The 21,592-nt window shown below is 37.2% G+C and overlaps 1 pseudogene; it reads left to right on the forward strand.

Annotated features, from left to right (window-relative positions):
- The first annotated feature begins 5,013 nt into the window (after positions 1–5,013).
- On the forward strand, positions 5,014–5,514 carry LOC149183578 (uncharacterized; annotated as a pseudogene).
- The last annotated feature ends 16,078 nt before the right edge of the window (positions 5,515–21,592 follow it).

Below are 21,592 nucleotides of genomic sequence, written 5' to 3' on the forward strand. Positions count from 1 at the left end.
GTCAGTGGTCACCTCAAAACGACTCTACAAGATCAAACATTGAGTTGATGGGAATGCTGAAAAGTTCAAGGCCAGATTCGTTGCTCAAGCCTTCTCTCAAAAGGAAGGAGTGGACTATGATGGGATATTTGCACCGGTTTCCTGATATACCACCATCCATTTGATCATAGCCCTTGTTGCTTCGCAAGGATGGAGCCTTCACCAAATTCATGTCAAAACTACTTTCTTGCATGGCTCGCTTAAAGAGGAAGTCTATGTAGAGCAACCCGAGGGGTTCGAAGTTCAAGATCGTAAGACACATGTATGCAGGTTTATGAAATCCCTCTATGGGTTGAGGCAAGCCCCTAGGGCTTGGTATGAGAGGATTGATAGCCATCTTATGAAGTTGGGATTTACAAGGAGCGATGCTAACCCTAACTTATACTTCAAGGTTGAAAAGGACAGGCCTCTGATTCTGGTCCTTTATGTGGATGGTCTCTTTCCGACATGTGACGACTCTCTCATTCATTAATGCAAGGGGAATTTGGATTCTGAGTACGAGATGAAGGACCTAAGACTGATGCACTACTTCTTAGGACTAGAGGTCTGGAAAAATCTAGGTGATATTTTCCTTTCTCAAGGAAAATACATTGTGAAGTTGCTTGAGATATGTGGGATGGTAGATTGCAAGTCTGTATCTACTCTGCAGGAACTCAACTTCAAGAAGCTATGTGGAAGTGGTGTTAGTCCCGGATTAGTGAACTCTTCCGAGTATCATCAACTTGTGGGGGCCCTAATGTTCTTGGTGAACTCCCATCTTGACATATGTTTCGCTATGAACATGTTGAATTAATTTATCCTTACAATTATGTCCCTCTTTCCCCTTTTACCTAATTAAACTACATAATCTACGTAATATTTTCCAACATGGGGAGGGTAGAGTTTTTAAGAAAAATATTTTATTTCTTCCTATGATCCTCTTAACCCAATTTTTATTCTTGATTTAATTACCTTGGTTTCTAACATCATTTACCCTTGATGTAAATTTACCTAGTTTTCGTTTCTTGATTATATTTATTAATTTATTTATTTTTAATGATTCCAAGGTGCCAAGTTTGGTCGTGCCCTTCAAGAAATCCCCTTGAAGCTCCAAGGGTGCCACACATGACAATTTATTTGTGATGCCAAGGGTGAAAAGTTGGTCGTTCTCTTCAAGAAATTCCCTTGAAGTTCCAAGGGTGCCACGCCACTTTCCCTTCATGCATTCAGCGACTACGAGGGAAAAGTATAGGTGCAATGCCATAGACCGCTATCATCTCTTATGTTGCCTACTATAGTGAGACTAATGGTGTCAGGGATCAAGGAATCCGCCTTGATGCGCGCCCCCCGGTAAAATCCTCATGAGAAACCCAACTTTGGGACCTGCCCTCATGGCATCGTGATCTTCAAGGCGAAGGTGTTTCAACCCTTCCAGCCCAAGTCACCGCAGGAGTGCTAGTGGGTGAGATCAGGGACACTGTCCCACCCCTCCCATGTAGTTCCATACACTTGTACAACCCCATCATCCATATGTGAGTCATTCAACCAAGCAACTAATATGTGCCTGCAACCATTAACATATCATCAGAATATAGATAAACATATATACCAGGTTTTAAAATCGACTTAGAATTTCAAAGATAAAATAATATAAATTTTCATCAAACTAGGTGTCGTCAACTCGTCATGTGTGAGTGCCTTTGGTGGTTTCCTACCATACTCAATAATAATCAGTGACCAAGTTTCTCAGTGTTAGTCATTGTCATAATAGCATTATTACCTGGTCATTCACATCATTATTCATTGTGAACTAGAACTAATGTAAGTAACTAACATAGGGGATACCTCCATCATGGCTAGCATCATCATAACATTAATGGAACCATACATATAGATCAAAGCTATCATTATTATCAATAGAAAACCTGTATATCCTTTACTACTATCACCATCATGATATCAATAGAGAGTACACATAACCATTAATTATATAGTAATCATAATATTAATAGAGAACATACATAACCATCACATTCACTAATAATAGAGTCATGTTTCTGGATCCTCAACCTGAGTTCCTCATAGACTAAAGTATCTAAGATATATTAGGGTCAGGAAACTAGCGTGGGCACTACATACACCCCCTCTTAACAATGGAATTCGTCCCAAAGTCCTTAGAACATAAAGGAAAAGTGACAACACATAATCCTAGGAACCCTTCCTGAAACTCTTGCTAACCTTCTGGTGGGCAGATTATAGTTTATCCCAAGGTATCTATACCACGAGTTCCATTATAACTAAAGAACTATATCTGGGGAACATTGCAGCCCAATTTTTTTTTAATTAATTAATTAATTTTTTATTTTATTTTGTTTTTATTTATTTATTATTATTATTATTATTATTATTATTATTATGGACTAAGCAACAACAAAACAAGGGCAGGATAATCACAATCAATATTCATCTCATGGTACAATTAATATATGATGCTTTCAACCAAGTAAAGTCGTCCACACACTGTACTCCTGTAGCCTCCAATTATAATCATTCATTTCAAACTTTACATGACCCTATAAGTGACAATGTCAGGGACAATATGTAACACAAAGTGATTTGTATAATCATCATTGCATATGGTAGATTTCACTGTCATAGATGTTGCAATAATATTGTCATAGAAGAAAAGATCGTATAAATTATTCCAAAAGTTGTCCATACGTTTGATATTTTCAAAAGTCTTAAATTCTGTCCCTTCTGATAATTCTGCAATATTTCCCCAATATCTCAATAAGTGTCATTTTGGACCCTTGTCAGTATGTTCCCTAAAATGATATTTGTAGCATCGCATTTAGGCCATAGGCAGAAAAATGTCGAAAGAGGTGGACAAGTAAGAATAAGAAATTCAAATGGCGAACTTAAGCTTACGAGCTAGCAAAAAGATGAAGGACTTTGATGTCAAAAGTGCTAAAAATTAAAACATTCTTATTAGCAGTTGTAAATAAATAAATAATTAGATAAATTACAAAGCAAGTGATTGTGCATCAAGATGTAGTGTTCAATGAATAGTTCCTAGGAGTTCATCCAACCAAGAAACTCTTTGAAACATCACCACATTACTTAATTATAGATAATATCCTAGTAAGCAATGATGTTAGTGTCTCAACTAGTTAGAGATGATGTGGCACATGACCTAACAATGGAAGAATCTAAACATGCAGTTGATAATATATCGAGCATTGAATTGGGCATAAAGAAGAATACTCTAAATAAGGAAATTATGCCAATCAATCAAAAACATACTTCCCAATCCAAGGAATCAAAACTATCGAGAGGAATCAAATTGGTTATAACACTTACCACACCTCACCTATCAAGAAAGAGATAGTGACATCCCTGCTATCACTCAAGTTCATCTCCAAAGAAAGATCCCAACCTTTTTCAAAGAAAACCCAAGGATACTATTAAGTGATCACAACTTGTGACCAGTGACCACTCCACTTCACCTTCTCATGCATAAATAATTAAATAAATTATCAAATTATCATAGCAACCTATTGAAAATATGATATCCAAATTATAATATATATTTATATCAATAATGATATTTATGAAAACTATAATTTAATTCAAATTATTATTAAAAATTTCAAAACAAATTAATTTAATAATATTTTAAAACACACTCCTAACTTTTCATGTTCCCATAAAAAAAAAAAAACGTCCTTTTGCAATCAATATTTAATTATTGGCTTCTCTTTAATACATACCAGTATATAAAACTTCTATACAATTGATGTAAATATTAAATTTAACCAAGATATTACTACATAAAACATAATTTCCATATGTCAATTTATAATGTGGCACTTTTAACTCGTTATTAATTTTTAAAAGGATGGCTTGATTATTGTTAGAGCATTAAAATGCTTCACATCCAACCACTCATAAAGCCTAAACCAAGAAAATTAGCATATGACGAAGTCAAGATTAAGTTTTTGGTATTATATGACGAAAAAGGACAACTTATTGAAATGAGATGGAACTAGTTTCATTAGTTAAACTTATTCTTATGTTTTATTTTATTATCATTTTCTGGTGATTGTTAATCATTAGATTATTATATATATTGAGCACATTTAAACATCCTTAGCTGTCATAAAACATGTGCATTAACAAGTTCATTTTAAGGATGAGGGATTCTTAGTTGTATATTTCAATACCACCCTAAACAGAACAGAGTCTCTGATTCTGTAGCTTTAGCAGTTCTATATACAAATATACATTTATTCTACACATGTTGTAACTATCATTTATTTATTCAGATACATCACAAAATGTTTGTGCACTGTTTGATATCCTAAAAATTTACATGGAGTATATCCAATGAATAGGCAAATGTAGGGTCAAAATATTGTTCAACCGTTTGGAAGATGTCTAAGAAGATAAAAGAGAATGGACTGAAAAAAGGAACAATATGCTACTTAAAGTATTATAAAATTTGCATGTTTAGATATTGCTTTGAAGTTTCTATTTGTCTTAAATTTAGCTGATATTGCTTTGAAGTTTCTATGTTTAGAGGTTGCACGTTCGATTCTTGTGCAGATTGCTGAAATGCAACCAATTTGTTTTATCCAGTAAGGGTGGTATTCCAGTAAGTCCCTTTTAAAAGAATTCTACTTGAAAATTGAGAGAAATTGAAGGTATAGTTGCAAATATAATTGATTGGATACTCAAAGTTCAATTTGGTCTCTCCATTTTTGGATTGAGAAAAACAAAAACAAAAATGCATTGCACAGAGTTATAATTTAAATATATGTGAAGAAAATAATCTCTGAGAAATACCTGTATGTGGAAACCAATATTGATTGAAGTAGAACCTGAATTTCCTAATCCATTCGACTAAATGTTTGAAATATCATTTAGACACATTTCAAAAGCTCATTAGTTAAGAATTATGAAAGACAGCTAAAACATCATTAATCAATTTAACTTTATGGGATTGTTGCTCAAGCTTTAACAACAGTAGTAAAAGCTCATGATGGACGGGGGCCTCCCACAAGTCTCACTTCTGCAATTCTACAGAAGCTCCAAATTCACTCACCAGATGAAGTCATTGGATGGACTTATGCAGATCCTTCTTGGGCCTGCATAGCTGCACTTGCTCCTGTGGTAAAGGCTTGTGCAGGAGCAGGTGATAAAGTGGCACAAAATATTTTTCTCATTACTGTTCAAGAGCTTGCTGCCAGCGTAAAAGCTGTTGTCCAGAGACTGGGTTTGAGTGGGAAAGATGGATTGGAGTCTTTTCTACTTGTTATGGTTGGTGGTGTCCTTGAGACCAATGAGGGATGAGACATAGATGAAGAAGCAATTAGTTGCATTTCCAAAGACTTTCCAGGCGTGCTTCCAATTCGGCCAAAGTTGGAACCAACAGTAGGTGTTGCAATGTTAGCATGGAACTTCTACATGATGGCCTCTTCAGAGGAAAGTATCTAAGATAGGTGATACGAGAAAATATATTTTATTATTAGCTTTCTTGTCCAGGCTAGCATTAAGTAATAATTGATACAAGAAAGCTTTTAGAATGCATATATGTGAAGTTTTGCTACTTCCATCGACTAGGTGAAATATCACTTTTTGGCCATATGTAGTAATGAGTTAGTTTTGGCCTTCCCTCAACCTCTAGGAATCTCTCTTATCTCTCTTTGATGGTTGAAAATATATACAGTTGGACTAACATTATTAATGGCCTCTGATATTGTTGGTGCACCATTATTTCTTGATGACAAATTTGTCATCTATAATCAACTGGAATATTTTAGCTGCATTATTCATTAGGAAGCTAAATTGGTAAGGAAATCAAATTTGCCGATTTAATATTCTCTAATATTTATCTTATAAATTTTGTAAATCCCACAAAACAAGGCATCCTCTGCAAGATTTAAGTGAGATTTACAAAGTTGTGATTTGCCAAAATTCAAGTCCTATCTTTTTCTCCAACATGATATAGTGGTTAAGAGCTCTTTCAACAATCAGCATGTTATGATATGTGCACGCCATAGAGATATGCAAGACAGAAAGATTGAGTGATTTCAAAGCATATTGCAGATTTAGTATTGTGTTTGGCAATTAGTGATGGCAATTATGGAATTCTTGTTGGAAATAATACTAAGAGGGGGGGTGAATCAGTATTATTAAGTCAAATATTTTTATTTCACACCCAGATCATATACGCTACTTCAGTTAGAGAAAACCACGTATATATGCAACTTCAAATAAGGAAACTAGCGTATACCATGCAGACTTATAATTTAATGTATTCTACAGATGTTGATCATTAATCTGTGCATCAGAGTCATATAAACAATAACCAGGAACAGTAAAAATAGAGTAGAATACAATCACACACAAGAACACAAGATATAAGGTGGAAACCCAATGTGGGTGAAAGCCACCTGCTGCAATTCGTCTTTATCTTCTTTTAATTAGAAACTTCTTTTACAATGATTCTGTACTGGTGCAGACTTATACCAGTATGCAGGCTACAACTTGCAGAGAGCTACAACCCTCTCTCATTCTCCAGCTTCTTCTGGAAGGGAGCTACAACCCCCTTAGCTCTTGTACTAGCTGAGATACTAGTACGTAGGTGCTGACCCACAGAAGGTTGCAACCTTCTCTTCCAGGGACCACGTTTCATCAATTTTCAGACTGGATCCATGAATATCAAACAAACATCAAATATATGTGCATCAACCAATCTCCTTTCCACAAACAACTATTGGATCAACCAATAACTTCTCAGAATGTTGTAATCAGAAAACAATACTAGTAACCAGACACCAATGCTGAACCCAGAACACTGCAGAAATCCACAAAAGCAGCTAAAACATATTTCAAGAGACGTACGCTACTTCACTATGTATAAACCTGCATATATACGCATCTGAATCAAGGTCAACTAGTGTATACACTTTCTTCTCTCACTGAACCTGCGTGTATACACGCCTTTTTAGAGCCGAACCTGTGTATAGATCTATAAAAGACAATTCACCCTTTACACTTAAACAGACTTCAGTTTTACTCAGATTATCAGATTTATAGATCTAATTACGCGCCGATTATAACAGATCAATTCACAAAAGATATTACTATTCAAGCCTTGAGATCTCGACCCATCAATAGAACTTATCTATCTTGTAATGCTCAGGTTCCTCCTTGATTCAGATCCAGCCACACAAACCAATCACTTGCACGTCTTCAGATATTCAATACATCAGATGATCCTTGCCTAATGATCTCCTTCCTCTTTTATAGTCTTAGGCCTTTCACAATACCATGGTCCAAAACCATAACAAACCAATACCATGGACCCAATACTTGGGATCAACACATCTGACGAGATACTATGGTCCAAAACCATAGGTTCAAATACCAAGGACTAAATACCATAAGTTCTCCCACATGTACGCACTTTTCCTTGCGTGAAAGTGCATGTATACGCATACACGACTTTGGAATGTCTAACCTGCGTGTATACGCGGCTTTATCACTATGAACCTGCGTATATATATTTTTCCTTCATTCTGAGAGCCCGAACTGAGATCTGTTACCAGAATGAGTTGCCATCAAGGACAACACCTGTGCCATAGCACCAAACCTGAGTCATAATGCCAACAATCTCCCCCTTTGGACTTGATGGCAATCTCAAAGTCATTCTCCCCCTTTGTCATCAAGGGTAAAGGGTTATGCTCCCCCTGAGTATATGCTGGAATCTCTGCTCCGTTGTGCTGACCATGCTCCCCCTAACTGCAAAATGATGTTCTTCAAGAACCATGACTTATACATCATAGAAGACCTTCCTATCACAAAAAAAAACTCTATACAAACATCCATCACCCAACCAAGTGGGGATCATCTACCCAAACAAATGGGGATACATCAGAAGTTTACATATGACAACCAAGTACATTACATCATTCATCCCAGGCATAGTAGGGAAACCAAAATAGGTCGTTACATGACCTTGACAATAAAAAAACATACATGACATAGAGACGAAAAATTTAGAGCGGGACTATGAAAGTCACAAATAACAAATATCAGCAACATCATTATTCAGATCAGCAACCATGTTCTCCTTCTTCACCCCTTCAGCAGCTGATCCACCTGAACCCAAACCAGCTTGTGTACTCGAACCAAGAGCTTCTAATGTAATGCCAACAATGCATTATTAAAAGATTATCTGCTCCCCCTGAACCTGTGCCAGATGGTCTTTTGTCAGACCCATATCAAACTGTCTTCAACCAGAGTCTGTCCCCACTGATTTCCTTCAAACCACCATATACGTGACTTTACCTCCAAAATTGGCGTATGTACGCGGATCCACTTCATGCAACTCGCGTACAACCACATTTCTCTGAAACAGATAGGTTTCAGCAGCAAGATGATGCATCAACTACCCCTAGCTTCTGTCTGAGGTATTCAAATGTCTCCCCAGGCAGTGGTTTGGTGAGAATATCAACAACTTGTTCCTTAGAGGGAACATACTCCAACTTGACCTTTTTTTCAAGCACTTGTTCCCGAAGAAAATGGTATTTGATAGGTATGTGCTTGGTCTTTGAATGCATGCCAGGATTCTTTGAAATGCTGATTGCACTTGTATTATCACAAAAAATGGAAATAGGTGGAGTTCAAGTGATTTGAAGATCTTGCAATGTTTGCATCATCCAAAGGAGTTGTGTGCAACAAGATGCAGCAGCTACATACTCTGCTTCAGTTGTAGATAAGGCAACTGAACTTTGTTTCTTGCTGAACCATGATCTTAATCTAGGACCCATGAAGAATGCACCACCACTAGTGCTTTTCCTGTCATCCACGCTACCTGCCCAATCTGCATCTGTATATGCATGAAGTGTGATATATGTATATCTAAGATACCATAAACGATAGTGTTGAGTCCCTTGAAGGTATTTGAAAATTCTCTTGACTACCTGAAGATGAGTTTCCTTTGGATTTGTCTGAAACCTTCCAACTATCCCTACTGCATGCATAATGTCTGGTCGGGTACCTGTTAGATAGAGTAGACTACCAACCATGGATCTATAGGTAGGTTGATGTATAGCTGCTGATTCATCATTTGTGCTGAGACTTCATCCTGTAATCATAGGAGTACATACTGGTTTCGAATCTTCCATCCCATATTTCTTCAAGATCTGCTTGAGATACTTGGTTTGTGATAGAAAAATACCGCCTTTGTTTTTTTGTACTTGTAAACCAAGAAAATATGTGAGCTCACCAAGCATGGACATTTCAAACTCCTTTTGCATTACCAAGGCAAAATTTTGACTCATGTCTTCTTCATTGCTGCCAAAGATGATATCATCAACATACACAACAAGTATTAGCAACTTTTCATTGTCAACCTTTATATATAGATTGTTGTCTATTGATACTTTTGCAAAACCTTGTTGATGAAGGTACTCATCCAACCGAAAATACCAAGCCCTTGGAGCTTGTTTCAGACCATAGAGAGCCTTTTTGAGTCTGCATACAAGATTTGGATCATTTCCAAGGATGAACCCATCTAGTTGTTCAATGTACACTTCTTCATTCAAGTCTCCATTCAGAAAGGAAAATTTTACATCCATCTGAAATACTTTGAACTTTTGAAAACTAGAGAGAGCAAGGAACATTCTTATAGCCTCAAGTCTAGCCACTGGTGCAAAGGTTTCTTCAAAGTCTATGCCTTCTTGTTGCGCATATCCTTTACACACAAGTCTTGCCTTGTTTCTAACCACATCTCCATTTTCATTCAGCTTATTTTTGAAAATCCACTTTGTCCCTATGACATTCTTATCTTTTGTCTAGGAACCAAATCCCAAGTGTTATTCCTTTCAATCTACTCAAGTTCTTCATTCATTGCCTTGACCCAGCATTCATCTTTGCATGCTTCTCGTACATTTTGTGGTTCAGTGGAGGAGAGCAATGCTAGATAGCTTGAAGCTTCTGAAATGGTTCTCCTTGTTTGTACACCTGCCTCTTTCTACCCCAAATTTTGAGATTCTGGATGATTCTTCTGAACGTATTATTGAGTCCCAAACTTGCATCTTCCCTATACACCTTTCTAGCTGTTTTCCATTTACCTGGACCTCCTAAGCTGTCAAATCATTGCATATTAGTTTAAAAAGAGCATATAAAATGGTTTCCTAACTATGTCTTATGTCTGCTGTTTGAATTAAATTTTTTCTCATTCAGCTGCGGAATCTTGTCACTTTCCGCAGCCAGTTCAACTTTCCGCAGCCTTTTTTTAAAGTCTATGTTACAGGTGTCTTCAACCGAATCCAGCCACATGGGAAAGTTGCAAATAACGTGGACATGGACTAGGTCCTATTGGTTCAGCCGAATCCCTCGCAAAAGGCCGTGGTCAAAGATAGTCAAGCAATGGTCAACCTAAGAGTCCTACGGTGGCAGAACTTTGTTTTTCACCACGTGAAGACTTGCGTGGACGTTCCTAAATCTCAGGAGATGTGTTAACACCTGTGGACTGCTCCATGAACCGAATCTAACAGCCACCCTCCTTGGATTTAATCTTCACGGCTACCATAATGCTAGATTTCTGGACGTGGTTATCCACGTGTCTTTTTATCAATGAATATTTTAGGAAAGTAGTTATGTCATCCTCTGTTATAAATAAAGCGTTCTCATATGCATATTAGCTAGCTTTTTGAATGTAATTTTGACTGTTTACGAGCCCACTGTGCCGTAACTTTATTTCTGTGTTATGACTGCATTTTAATACATGAGAAGACACTGTTTGTAAGCTCAATTCGTTGTTGATTGTTGATTGGTCGAGGTTATGCAAAGGGCCCCTGTACACACCAAGGTTTTGTTAATTGCTGTATAGTTTCATGCTTTATTCCTTTACGTTCATGATACCATAATTGCTTACTTGTATATATTGCACTGCTTATGGTTTTCATGTTGATTGCTATCTATAGTTTTTATGCTTTCTAATGCTGTTAACTGATCAGTGTCTTTGTTTCAGATTACAATAGGCAGCCCGGGCATTCACACATGGTTTTATAATGACTAATGACATGGAATTATTCTTGTCCTTCTGCTAATTATTTTTCTTAGTTCTAGTTCCAGCACTGTTTTATTTATTTCAGTTTTGCTCATTTACTTTTCTGCAAGATAGATATTAAATTACTCATGTCATTTTCAGTTACCTCCTAAAGCCAGAGCGAGACGAATGGTGATGGATTGAAGTATGAATGCGTAGTTTGATATTAGTTTATTTTTCTGCAAGTTAGTTATTGAATTGCTAATGTCATTTTCAGTTACCTCCTAAAGCTAGAGCGAGACAAATGGTGAGGGATTGGAGTATGAATGTGTAGTTCAATATTAGTTTCATTTTTTGCAAATTAGATATCAGATTGCTCAATTTGTTTATGATTACCTCCTAAAGCCAGAGTGAGTCGAATGGTGAGGGGTCAGAATATGAGTTGATGTAATGTGATTTTAGTTTACTTTGTTTGCAATTTTTGAATTTCTTTGAGTTCAGTTTCTTTTTATACAGCAGCAAGGATACTGGGTTTCATGGTCACTAGCTCACTGTTTGTTTAATTAGAATATTGGTACATTTTCATTCTCTCTTAGGAATTGATTTCATCATTGCAAGTTTTAAAACCTTTTTGAAAATTTTGAAGTCTAGAAATAATTTTAAAGGTCACCATTGCCTTGAACACTTATATCCATACTTGACTTTTAGAATTGCCATCTCACATTAGGGAATCAACGAAGATAAATCCAAAAACAAACTAAAAAATCAAAAACGACAAAAAGAAAGAAATCGGTTATCTTGCATATATAGTGCACCTCACTTCAGCAGTTTACGACTCCCGGATTGACAATTAATATAGCAATTTAGGACACTCTAAATTGACCAAACACGTATCTGGATGGAGTCTTTTCTTCTATTCTTTTTTGTTCTTCTGGAGCCTCATGGGTTTCTTCATCATGAATCTGATTTGATGTTGAGGGATAGTTCTCATCATCTTCGAAAACTTCAGATCTTTTCTGTCTAGAGGTATTTCCTTCTTCATCAATGACCACATCAATACTTTCAATAATTTTTCCATGTCTTTTATTGTAACACTTATATGCTTTGCTATGGGGAGAGTAACCAAGGAGAATGCCTTCATCTGCTCTAGGTTCAAACTTGCCAAGATTTTCATCAGTCCTTTTAATGTAGCACTTGCTTCCAAAAATTTTGAAATATTTCACCGTGGGAGTCTTACCATACCAAAGTTCATGAGGAGTCTGAGTGTTGTTTACCTGGACATTTGTCTTGTTAAGAATAGTTACTGCAACAAATGTGGCTTCACCCCAGAAGGTTGCAGGAGTTCCAGATTCATCGAGCATAGCACGAGCCATTTGTTGAACTGTTATGTTCATCCTTTCCACTACTCCATTTTGTTGAGGCATCCTTGCAGCAGAAAATTCCCTTCTTATGCCATGTTCTTCACAAAAATCGAAAAATTCATCTGAGGTAAATTCTCCTCCTCAATCAGATCTGAGACATTTGATTCGTCGATCTGATTCATTTTCAACCAAGGCTTTGAATGATTTGAACTTTTCGAAAGCTTCATCTTTATACTTCATGAGTCCTAACCAACACATCCTTGAAAAGTCGTCAATAAACAATATGAAGTACTCTTCACCTTGGGGTGACTTCTTCCTAGTTCGACCACATATATCAGTATGGACAAGTTCAAGTGGCCTGCTAGCTGATCCTTCCTTCTCAGGGAAATTAGTTCTAGTTTGCTTACCAAACTGACATGATTTGCATATTGTATTGTCTGGAATTTTGATGTCAGGAAGATCACGAACCGCCTGATATTTGCATGCTTTCCTTATCTGAGAGAAGCTAAGATGCCCCAATCTTCTGTGCCATAGCCAGTGTTCATCATTCTTGCTTAGATAGCATTGATGTTGTCCTTCTTTGAATATGTATAAATTATTTGGAGTTCTTGTGCCTTTGATCACTGTTTTTCCTGTATCAAGATCACGAACACTACATCCATCTGATCGAAATATTACCTCAGTTCCTTGATCGCACATCTGACTGACACTCAATAGATTATGCTTTAAGCCATCAACATACATAACATTTCCAGCTTTGACCTTTTCTTTCAACTGAACATAACCTTTACCTTTTATGAATGCAGGGGTGTCATTTCCAAATGAGACCTTCTTTGCCTTTTCTAAGGCACTATATGATTGAAGTTTTTCTTTATCACCTGTCATATGTTTCGAACATCCACTGTCGATATACCATTGATTTTCTTGTCCTTCTGCATATAAGGCTATCCCACATCTTTCTAGTTGTGGTTCTTTCATTCTCCATGTTTTGGCACTTGAGACTTGTTCCTTCTGAGTTGTCTACCGAAACCTGCTCCTGCATTCAAAATCTTCATGCCCGAAGTTGTTACAAATAGAACACTCTATTTCATTTTCAAGAGCAGAAAAGTTATTGTAGGTCCTTTTCACGATCCCAGTCATACTTCTTTGTTTTTGAGCTTCTCTAGTCATGATTGTCTTATAGGCAACACATTGAGCTGCTTTGTGACCAAAGTTATGACAAGAGAAACAATGGCCATTGAAGAAACCCCTACGATTATCAAATCTACCAACCGAATGATTGTAGTTTCTATTGACATCCATTCTTGAGGCAAATTGAGAATGTTTTACTTGTGGCTGGTTGTAGCTTCTGTTCATCCTTCCGGTAGATTGCCCCCAATTTACCTGGTAGTCTTTGTTCATTCTTGAAGTAAATTATCCCTGATTTACCTGGTGATCTCCATTGTGCCTTTGCTATTGATTGTCAATTTGTTCACTCCTCCTTGCTGCATCAAGATAACCTTTTGAGGTGGATGGCTCCTGTGCTTGAGACGCTTCTTCATTATATCCCAGACCTATCTTGATTAGTGGAGAGCGTTGCACTTTGATAATCTCATCTAAAGTTTCAAATCCTTTAGCAAATATGAGATTAAGGGCTTTTGTTTTCTCAATTTCTTTTCTAAGTCCCACAGTTTCACTTTCTAACTTTTCATTTTATTTATCTTTTTCGGCAATTTGGAATGCTAGAGTATCTATAATCATATTCTTTTCCTCTAAACAAACTTTGAGTCTAGAAATTTCCTCATAAAGACCTTCTTCATTTTCAGCATCCAAGAAATCATCATCTTCAAAAGCCATTAAAAGTATATCATCATTACCTCGTTCATCTTCATCACTGTTTGACAGTCCATCACTGTCTTCATGCGTGTAATAGCTCTTCTTATTCTGCTTTCCGTTCCATCTGACAGGTTCCTTACCTTTGTCTAGTTTATCTTTATGAGGACATTTTGCAACATAATGACTGAATCTTCCACAAGAAAAGCATTTGAAAGGCAACTTACCTCTGAATCTTCCAGTTCCTCGTTGGAGGTTCTTGACAAAATTTGATTCTTCCTCTTCTTCTGACATATGTCCCGACTCATAGTAATCTCCTTTGCCTGAAGCCTTGAATGCAACTTCTCTCCTGTCTGGTGGTCCTCCTTTTCTCATTTCGTAAGTAGTCAGAATTCCGTGCAGCTGTGACATGGTAAGGCTCTGTAGATTCTGCTTTTCTTCTATGGCAGAAACTTTTGATTCAAACTTAGAAGACAAAGATCTTAGAACCTTTTCAACCAAAACAACCTCTTTTATTTCTTCACCCAAGTTTTTCATACAATTAACAATCTCATCTATACGAAGGAAATAGTTAGCCACACTTTCATCATTGTGAATTCTGAGATTTTCATATTGAATTCTGAGGGTTTGAAGTTTTGCTCGTTTTACCTGTTCATCTCCTTCATAGCTCAGAACAATCTTGTCCCATATTTCTTTTGTGGTTTTGAGCTACATAACCTTGACGAATTCTGTTTGAGATAGACTCCCTAATAGAGTATTGACAGCCTTTGCATTTGTTTCATACTGCTTCTTCTCAGCCGGATTTGTAGGAGTAGCTGATGGAAATGTGTACCCTGTATCTATGATATCCCAAACTTCTGTACCAAGAGATTGAAGATAGGCTGTAATTTTTACCTTCCAATAGACGAAGTTGGTCCCATCAAAAATTCGTGGCCTGATCGAGGCTTCTCTCTCGTAGTTGCTCATGATGATAGATCTTCCTTCAAGCGATCAAGCTTCTTTTGAAGGACTTGCTCTGATACCAATTATTGGAAATAATACTGAGAGGGGGGGTGAATCAGTATTATTAAGTCAAATATTTTTATTTCACACCCAGATCATATACGCTACTTTAGTTAGAGAAAACCGCGTATATACACAACTTCAAATAAGGAAACCAACGTATACCATGCAGACTTATAATTTAATGTATTCTACAGATGTTGATCATTAATCTGTGCATCAGAGTCATATAAACAGTAACCAGGAACAGTAAAAACAGAGTAGAAGACAATCACACACAAGAACACAAGATATAAGGTGGAAACCCAATGTGGGTGAAAACCACCTGCTGCAATTCGTCTCTATCTTCTTTTAATTAGAAACTTCTTTTTACAATGATTCTGTACTGGTGCAGACTTATACCAGTACGCAGGCTGCAACCTACAGAGAGCTACAACCCTCTCTCATTCTCCAGCTTCTTCTGGAAGGGAGCTACAACCCCCTTAGCTCTTGTACTAGCTGAGATACTAGTACGTAGGTGCTGACCTACAGAAGGCTGCAACCTTCTCTTCCAGGGACCACGTTTCATCAATTTTCAGACTGGATCCATGAATATCAAACAAACATCAAGTATATGTGCATCAACCAATCTCCTTTCCACAAACAACTACTGGATCAACCAATAACTTCTCAGAATGCTGTAATCAGAAAACAATACTAGTAACCAGACACCAATGTTGAACCCAGAACACTGCAGAAATCCACAGAAGCAGCTAAAATATATTTCAAGAGATGTACGCTACTTCATTGTGTATAAACCTGTGTACATACGCAGTTGAATCAAGGTCAACCAACGTATACGCTTTCTTCTCTCGCTGAACCTGCGTGTATACGTGCCTTTTCAAAGCCGAACCAGCGTATAGATATATAAAAGACACTTCACCCTTTACACTTAAACAGACTTCAGTTTTACTCAGATTATCAGATTTATAGATCTAATTACGCGCCAATTATAACAGATCAATTCACAAAAGATATTACTATTCAAGCCTTGAGATCTCGACCCATCAATAGAATTTATCTATCTTGTAATGCTCAGGTTCCTCCTTGATTCAGATCCAGCCACACAAACCAATCACTTGCACGTCTTCAGATATTCAATACATCAGATGATCCTTGCCTAATGATCTCCTTCCTCTTTTATAGTCTTAGGCCTTTCACAATACCACGGTCCAAAACCATAACAAACCAATACCATGGACCCAATACTTGGATCAACACATATGTCGAGATACTATGGTCCAAAACCATAGGTTCAAATACCAAGGACTAAATACCATAAGTTCTCCCACATGTACGCGCTTTTCGTTGTGTGAAAGTGCGTGTATACGCATACACGACTTTGGAACATCTAACCCGCGTGTATACGCGGCTTTATCACTATGAACCTGCGTATATATATTTTTCCTTCATTCTGAGAGCCCGAACTGAGATCTGTTACCAGAGTGAGTTTCCATCAAGGACAACACCTGTGCCACACCTATGCCATAGCGCCAAACCTGAGTCATAATGCCAACAATTCTAGTCATTATCCTTCCACGAGATGAAACCTTAAGCCAAAATTAATTATGATATGGAATGTTGGAGTGTGAGGGCCACCATAGCATGGAGCTTTGTGTGTACTGCTCCAGATCTGCGTAGAGAACATTATGTGTAACAGAGTTGGTGATTTGCGTGGGTACAGAAGGGAATGGAACCAATTTTCAGGATACAAAACACAATTTTCAATTGCAGGGTACATACACAATCTTTTTTTTATTTGCTGGAGTGTAGAAGCAATGGAGCTAATTTGGCTCTCACAAACTTGAGAGCATTAGCTCAATACGTTTTAAAACAAAATTAGGAATAAAAATCTTCTGAGCTCATCAGAAATTAAACAACCTGAAGGAATCTATATATGTTGAGATTGTATTAACGTCAATTCCACACTCCTTTGATCTTTTGGTTAAAAGCTCTGGCTCATGGACACGCTGAGACCCTGATATGATTTCTTCACCATTAATCAAATTGACAGTACACTGATTTAAATATCTTAGTAATACTAGTAACACAAACCCGCATCTCTGGGTTGCAATTTGACAATGCAGAAATTATTATATCTACCCAAAATGTGTTTATTTGTTACCCCTCTACAGGAGGATGGGGATTTTATCTCAAATAACTTCCATCTAGATCAACTGCAAGGCTGAGTGGAATAACATTTCCTGTTCATGGTGACCAATCCGTGATGTTAATTTCTGAAAAGCACGAACCAATTCCATTGGGTTGGTTTAGTGATTGAGATAGGGCATCACCTTGCAAACGACCCAGGATGAAACCATGTAGGCATAGAGCCCTGGATTATAAAGTTGACTGAGTTTCACAAGTAATATTGATTCAATTTATAAATAAAAAAAATGCATAGGAACAACATATCTTGAGGTAAACAAACAACATGGACAAAACTGCATCGTTTGCAAAAATTTTACCACTTGTGATTCTCATCACAAGTTTTATTGTATGGCTCTGTCAGCCTCAAATAAATTCATAAAAGGGCTCATTCACAGATGCCCGGAGGTAAGTACAGAAAACAAATAGAAGCTAAAAATACAAGAGCACAAAATGATCGATCGAGTAAACTGAATCTTGGAGACAAACCCAGCTTCCCTGTCACTTTCTCAATATTGAGCAGTTACTTTCTTAAACAACAAAATCCCACTATTTCTTACAGGGGTTATAAAAAGTGATTTTCCCAAAATGAGAACATAAATGCTTCTTTTAAAAATAACACAATAAACTCTGAAGAGATCCACTCAAAGGAAATTTCTCATCTGTATTGTATAATAAGGGCAGGAAGGATAGGAGAATAAAGAGTCTTGTAGGTCAAGAATAATGTCAGCCACTGAATGGTTATTTCGTGCTAGTTTATCTCAGAAATCATTTTCCTGTGTGAATATCTTTTATCATGTGTGAGTTCTCTCCTGAATTTCTCCAAGGGAATGTGTTGACAGAAGCCATAAAAGTAAGTTTGTCAATTTGATCTTCAAATATAATGAAGGAAACAATATCTAATTGAGCATCGTTCTTCATGTCGAGGTTTGTTTAGCTTGCAAAGGTTTTCAACCGTTTTCTTCAATGTAATCAATATGCAAACTGACTTTAGAAGATGTGGACATTAGGTTGGAAATGCAGGAACGTAATGCTTGGGTTTGTCCCAGGTGTAGGAACGGGTGTGGACCTGGCTACACAAACTGCTGCATCTATAGAACTTGTCGTAAAGAACAAGGTCTTGAAGCCACAGGGAATATGACACATCTAGCTAGGAGTGCTGGTTTTACAAATGTTCATGATTATCTCATTTTCAAGAACACTGGTGAATCTACTCGTGATATTTCCCGACACAAAGTAGGACGTGGTTGGTGCAAAAGTGTTGAGCATTTCAGGTAAAAGCCTAAAGAATTAGGACTGACCTCTTGGCATTCACCAGGGCTTTACACGAGTCATGGAAGCACCCCACCAAATTTTGAGTACCATATGCGAGGTTCTCTGAATGAAGAGCAAGTGAAGCAACTCCGTAAAAGTTACTTGCCTAAAAGGTACCATACAATGGAGGTACTGGATAGTGGAAGAAACTCTTGTCAAGAAGACAATATGGGCTCAAGCATCACTGACTCTAATCTGGATAAAATTTCCCAGAATGGCCCTGCATTCAGTAGTTCAATTCATTCAAGGTTGTCTGATACCAAACCTCTAGGTGTTGTGTTGGTTTCAGAATTTAATTCTTCAAAACCCCCTGTTCAACTTTTCAGCCCCGATACATCTTCGTTGAAAGCTACAAATTTATCATGTCAAGAAAGAGTTGACTGGCTTTCTCTGTCCCAACCCGTGGTTAATATAGACCCTCATGTATTGGGTTTTAGAAGTTTGGTGAAAATGAAAACTGAATCTTCAGTCTTCTGTTCTACATTTAGCAGAGATGGCAATGATGCCATTTGGTCTAAGCACGAGGACTTCAAGGTTCCATCAGCATTCCAAAACCAGGTGGATAACTTCGGAATTGCAGCAGAACTTTGGATATTGGATTGCGGGATAAACCTAGAAGTGAGAACAATAAGACCTATATGAATGACGAGAGGCAAACACGACAAACTACAAAAGGGCACTTGATTGATTTCTTGAACGAATATTTAACTTACCGATCAAGGCTGGCATTCATAGTCCGGCAGGGTATTTCCTTTGGCTACCATTTCTTTTGCTGAGAGATGTAGGAATTCAAGGGCCAAGGCTTCTTCGGTTAGTGGAAGAACCCAGATCAGTTCTGATGCTTGAGCATAAACAAAAAATTTGGCTGTAACAGTGAAATGAATGCAACTGGAGGAATAGCTCAGGATAAGAGTATTGGTGGGGCTTGGATATTTACACGAGAATACCCCACTTTTCCCACGGAATACATTGGTGTATGTATATACCCTCGTAGATTTATCAGCGGTGTCTATAGGATTTTTTATTTTTTATTTTTTTTTAAACCATTACCACGTTACGCTAAAACTCATTGTTTTAGGTATGATTCGACAATTGTACAATTCCTCAAGGAAATCTATCATGAATATTCCCTGAGATAAATTAGCTAGAGATTTTCATCATATTATTTTAACAAAACTAGCCATGCATGCATGGGCCCATAGGCCTCAAGGGTTCAACATGTCTCTGATACCAAGTGTAAGAACCAACAACCATACTATATATTTTTTATTTTTTAAATAAATCACAGCAAAATACAACCAGAAGAGAAACACATTGGGAATTCAAATTTATTCAGCACTGTCTAACACATTCCTGAAATTTATTTCAGGAAACACATCATACATTTAACTAAGACCATAAAGCAATCATACAAAATAATATTGCAACACAAATGTATAGTTCACTAGAAGACAAGACTCCACTTGATTTTCTGTTATTGGTATTCCCTTGTTGCCAGTCACCTCTGGGAGTGAACGAAGACGTACTTGATCGAATGCGATGACCCACCGGTTAACCTCCTAGTCTACTCCTTGGATACTCTTCTTCCCCGTGGACCCCCGAGCTGTAATGGGGTTGTACAATGGAGGAATGCAATAGCTGGTAGAGGAGAGCACTCCTTGGCTCAAGAGTCCCCTCTCTAAAATCCTCTACCTCACCAAACTCACTATAGTTTCGTAATCACTGCTCTAACATAGTCTCATCCATCCAACCATAGGGTTTTCCCCCAAAAAGTCCCCTTCTCCCATGGCTTGCCCCTTCTTTTATAGGAGTCCTCATAGGTGACACTTGGCATGTCATGCATAATTAATTATTTTTTTATAATTCAATAGCTTGATTATTCACCCACCCATGTGTCACTCTCTCATCAAGGGTCTCCCAAAATTATTTACTTAAATTTTAATTTAAAACTAATATTTTCCTCACCTCAACAAGATTCCTATTTATTCTCCTAGCTACCTCTTTATCCCCCTTTTTATTCCTTAATTTGTGTTCATTACTAAAGTCAATTAATGAGTCAAGATTTGATCCCCTATCTACCCCCTAATTTAACTCAAGTTATCTCTTAGATGGATATTCTTATGTTGGTTGTTGCCACATGGAGGTTCTCTACATTTCTCTAAATTTAATTTATTATTCTTATTTTAATTCACCTTCCTCTTCTCTTAATTAGGTTTAATTAGTTTAGGATTAATCTTTATCCTTACAATTATGTCCCTCTTTCCCCTTTTACCTAATTAAACTACATAATCTACCTAATATTTTCCAACATGGGGAGGGTAGAGTTTTTAAGAAAAATATTTTATTTCTTCCCATGATCCTCTTAACCCAAGTTTTATTCTTGATTTAATTACCTCGGTTTCTAACATCATTTACCCTTGATGTAAATTTACCTAGTTTTCATTTCTTGATTATATTTATTAATTTATTTATTTTTAATGATTCCAAGGTGCCAAGTTTGGTCGTGCCCTTCAAGAACTTCCCTTGAAGCTCCAAGGGTGCCACGCTTAACAATTTATTTGTGATGCCAAGGGTGAAAAGTTGGCCATGCCTTTCAAGAAATTCCCTTGAAGTTCCAAGGGTGACATGCCTAAAATTTTATTTGTGATGCCAAGGGTGCCAAGTTGGCCGTGCCCTTCAAGAAATTCCCTTGAAGTTCCAAGGGTGCCACGCCACTTGCCCTTCAAGAATTCAGTGACTACGAGGGGAAAGTATAGGTGCAATGTCATAGACCACTATCATCTCTTATGTTGCCTGCTATAGTGAGACTAATGGTGTCGGGGATCAAGGAACCCGC

The sequence above is a fragment of the Pinus tabuliformis genome, chromosome 3_2 (genome assembly GCF_031772625.1).
Source record: "Pinus tabuliformis cultivar Carrire ecotype Pingquan chromosome 3_2, CPIR1, whole genome shotgun sequence".
Classification (NCBI taxonomy): domain Eukaryota; kingdom Viridiplantae; phylum Streptophyta; class Pinopsida; order Pinales; family Pinaceae; genus Pinus; species Pinus tabuliformis.